At 49.5% G+C, this 4668-nt stretch overlaps 1 pseudogene; it reads right to left on the minus strand.

The window, feature by feature from the left end:
• Positions 1–4046: 4046 nt before the first annotated feature.
• Positions 4047–4160, minus strand: LOC114236616 (U6 spliceosomal RNA; annotated as a pseudogene).
• Positions 4161–4668: the final 508 nt, after the last annotated feature.

The raw sequence follows: 4668 nt of genomic DNA on the forward strand, positions 1-4668 counted from the left end.
GGCAGCTTCATAATTTTAGAGCAGGGATTCTCAACCCCAGCATGACTGACATTTTGGGCCTGATGATTCTCTGTCCAGGGACTGTCCGGTGTATTCTAGGATACTTAGCAGCATTCCTGACCGCTACTCAGTGCCAGTAGCACTACCTCCTTATCCTAAAAGCTGTGACAACCAAGGACATGTCTACACATGGCTGCATGTCCCTGGGGGCGAGACCACCAGAGTGAGGTCCACTGGTGTAGAGACCTGTGTGTGTGTGTGTGTGTGTGTGTGTGTGTGTGTGTGTTACTGGTGATGGGAAGTTAAACGACCCCACGTATCCCAGACAGGCGTCCATGGGGCTGACTCCAAGCCATCTGACACGTCTCAAGGGACACTGGTGTCTTTTGTCCTGTTTACCTGAGGGGCAGGTGGCCGGCTGGCGTCTTTAGGAAGATTAATCAAATGCCTCTTGGAGAAGCTGCCCTGACTTTGCCTTCGGGGCTCTGCCTTTTGCCCCGACTCATGCCCCCCTCCTCCACCCCACCTGGTCCTCGGGATTCTTTGGGACATGGTGACAGGGAGTGTTGATTTCAGAAGATGCATGAGCTCAGGGAGCCCCTGGCTGGGTTCCCAGGACCCGCATCTCTGCCCTCAGCCCTGGGCCTAGCCCACCCAGCCTATTTCCGTAGCCCCTGACACCACTTTCCTGATCAATGAGGGAGAGCTTGCCTCGGGACACGGCTCCCCCCTTCACACTCTTCGGAGGCCAGTGGGCTCTCCCACAATCCCCAGGGATGTGGCAGCCCGGCCCTATTTGCAGCCACCTGGCCCCGAGGGCCACGTGTGTTCCGGCTGCTGGCGCTGCTGCTGTTGACTCTAAAGCTGTAAAAGGTCAGCGCCAAACAGGCCGCCCTGGAAGATGAGGGAAACCGAGTCCGGGATTCACTCAGGATCACACAGCTAGTGTGGACAGGCTTCCCACACTGGGCGGCCTGTTCTGAGTCTCTCTTGGCCTCCACAAAGCCAGAGACGGGTGCCTTGTACAGGCAGAGAAAGGCCACACAGAGCAGCTCCATCAACCCTCCCTCAGGGATGCGTCCTCACTTTGAGGACTAGACCCCAGAGATTCAGAGGGGAAAGAACCACCAGTTCTGGCCTTGAAGATGGAACTTCATGGTGTGCAAATGAGGGTGGGGTGAGGAGGGGGGTAAGAGACCCGGATCTATTGCCAGAGACTTTCTCATTGATCTATCCACCACCTAGCCACGAATCACAGACCCCCTGGCCTGCCAAGCATCGTGCCGGGTGCTAGGACCCAAAGACACAAAAGAGATGGCTCCTTCTCTCCAGGGGCTCAAGGTCAAGTGGGCCATCAGCGTGGCTGTGGCCAGACGTAGGGCCCCTCCTGGAGGTGGGCAGGCAGCTGGCACCTGCCTCCTCTCTCTAAGGAGGTCCCTCACCCAGTCCCTGGAAGGTGACTCAGGGCCACGATTTCTGAGAGGTCAGCCCCCTGTCCCTGCCAGGATGAGCTCCGCAGAGCTCTGAGCCCGGTAGGCAGAGACACGCCTGCTCTGCGCTCCCTGGGGGAGCCTCCTGCAGAGAACCTTGGGTGTTGCTGAGGCATCTGTGTTGTTTAGAGAAAGAATTAAGCAACCACTTTTGTTTAAAGACAAATATCATATGATATCATTTATATGTGGAATCTAAAAAAAAGTGGTACAAATGAACTTATTTACAAAACAGAAATGGATTCACAGACAGAGAAAACAAACTTATGGTTACCAAAGCGGGAAGGAGGGAGGGATAAATTAGGAGTTTGGGATTAAAATATACACACCACTATATGTAAAATAGATAACAGAGACCTACTGTATGGCATAGGGAACTATACTCAATATCTTATAATAACCTATAATGGAAGAGAATCAAAAAAAGAATAGATGTATATAAATGTATAACTGAGTCACTTTGCTGTCTACCTGAAACTAACACAACACTGTAAATCAACTATGTTTCAATAAAATTTTTTTTTCAAAAAGAAAGAATTACTAGGCTGAGTACCAGAGGGAGTGGGCGTGAGGACGGAGGGCATGAATCTCCTTAAACACTTTCATGAAGATATTGTCCTTGTCTCTGCTTCCTGTGGACCAATGTCTGGATCTCATCTGTGCCTCATTCAGGGGACAGAGGACAGTGGAAACCTGACAACCCAAGCAGCTCGACTGGGGAGACTTTTGCCCCTGGAGGCCTTGGCTAACCCAGGGCCCGGGCAGTAGAGTTGCCCCACTGAGCAAATAAAAATAGGAAACCAAATTAAATTTGAATTTTAGGTAAATAAAAAATGGGACATATTTACACTAAAATTGTTTGTTGTTTATCAAAAATTCACATTTAACCTGGCATCCTGCATTTATCTGGCACCCCCATCAGGGATGATGGGTCAGCTGACACCTAGGGAAGCCCCCCAGTCTCACCCCAGGGGCACCCAGGAGGTGGGTGTCCATCTCAGCCCCGCATTAACCACCACCAAGTGACCTGGAGTGGCTCATCTTACGTCTCAGCTTCCACTTTCAGACAAGAAAAGCTTACCCAGGCCATCTTCAAATTATGGGTCCATAATTTAATTTCCCTTTGCTTTTTAAGTGTACCATCCATTACATTAAAGCCTATACAAGTTGATAAAAAAGCACAACCTTCAGGGAAGCTGCCAGGTTTATGGATCCAACACCATTATTTTCCAAATCATGTTCTTTAGGACAACAGTAGGTTAGACAAAATGAAGTGTTTTCTCCCCGCCCCAAAACTACATTAAGAACTGCCAAAAGGAAACTGAAAATATTCTACAACTCTCTTTTTGAAGAAAAACTACCTGTCAACATGAAGTGAGGCATGCGAATTGCTAAGCCCAGTATTCACTGCAATTTAAAATACATTGATGAACAGAACAGGAATAAAGATATAGACATAGAGAATGGGCTTGAGGACACGGGGGGAAGGGGAAGCTGGGACGAAGTGAGAGAGTGTCATGGACATATATACACTACCAAGTGTAAAATAGATAGCTAGTGGGAAGCAGCCACATAGCACAGGGAGATCAGCTCGGTGCTTTGTGACCACCTAGAGGGGTGGGATAGGGAGGGTGGGAGAGAGGCTCAAGAGGGAGGGGATATGGAAATGTATGAGTGCATGTCGCTGATTCACTTTGTTGTGCGACAGAGGCTAGCGCAGTATTGTGAAGCAGTTATACTCCAATAAAGATCTATTTTAAAAAATACATTTTAAGATGAAACTTGAGCAGTCTCTAGCAAGTCCTTAATTTATGCAACTTACACGAGTTCAGTCAGAAAACATCCTAAGAGAGAAAGAGCCTGCGATTAATGCCCCTCGCCATGGTTCTTCCCAAGTGCATGCTCCAGAGTGAGTGTGGGCAGTGATCCAACCCGAGAGCCCGCAGGCCTCTCCTGGAAGCAGGGAAGTAGGATCCTATCACCTAAAGATGTGGATGCAAAGTTATCCAATGCGGCGGCACCTTGAAACACAAGGCGACTACTTCAACCAGCGCTCAGATGCCCCAGTCTCGAGCGGGACCCTGGTCATGCCGAGTTACTGAAGAGGGATGTCATGTTAGTTTCCAATGAGGCACCCCCTTAAGAAATATTCAAAGGAATGTTCTCGGCTGATTTTGATCAGGCTCTCTTTTTAAATTTAGCACTCTGTTAGTTACTGACCTCCAACTTAGCATCTTAAAACCTCAGAAAGCATTTATGATCTCACATTGTTTCTGTGGGTCAGGAATTTGGCCATTGCTTGCTGGATGGTTCTATCTTGGGGGCTCTTTTGAGGTTGCAGTCAAGAATTCAGGGGCTTTACAAGGACTCACAGGGATTTCCGGGGCTGGCAGGGGCCATAGTCACCTGTCCGCAGGCTGGACTGCAGCTGGAGGAGCTACATCTAAGATGAGGCCCTCACGTGGCCACCGGCAAGAGGCCTCAGCCCCTGACCACGTGGAGCGCCCCAAAAGACCGCTTGAGCATCCTCACAACATGGCAGCTGCCCTTCCCCCCAAGCAAAGGAGCCAAAACAGAAAACAAAGAAAGTTCTTGGGCAGGGGCCATGCTAATCTTCTCTGTATTGTTTCAGTTTTAGTAGATGTGCTGCTGTACACCTGAAATGAACACAACATTATTAATCAACTACCCGCCAATATAAAATAAAAATTAAAGAAAAGTCCTTGATGTCTTTTATAGCCTAGTCATATCCACCATGTTCTATTCATTAGAATCGAATGGCAAAGTCTAGCCCGTGCCCAAGGGGAAAGGGATTTGACTCCACCTGTTGAGAATAGTGTTGGCAAACCTGTGGACGTAGTTTAAAACTACCACAAGGATAGCACATTCTAAAGCTGTACAACTAAAGCTCAAATAGATGGGGTTTCAGGCTTCAGCCGGAGGGAAGGCAAAGGTTGAATCAAGGTTCCTAAATCTACAGCTCCCAGGTGGCCGGCACTGCCTCTGCTTGGGGACTGAGAGACGGTACCTCTCTGGAAGCCCTGGCCCGGGGGGAGTCTCCTGTACCCGTGCCCTGGGAACCTGGCATGTAAACTGACCTCCCCCCCAGGGCACTCCTCTTGGCACCAACGGGGCAGAAGGCAGCAGTACTGATGGGGAAGGATGGACCACCTGGGCT

The sequence above is a fragment of the Balaenoptera acutorostrata genome, chromosome 16 (genome assembly GCF_949987535.1).
Source record: "Balaenoptera acutorostrata chromosome 16, mBalAcu1.1, whole genome shotgun sequence".
Taxonomy (NCBI): Eukaryota; Metazoa; Chordata; class Mammalia; order Artiodactyla; family Balaenopteridae; genus Balaenoptera; species Balaenoptera acutorostrata.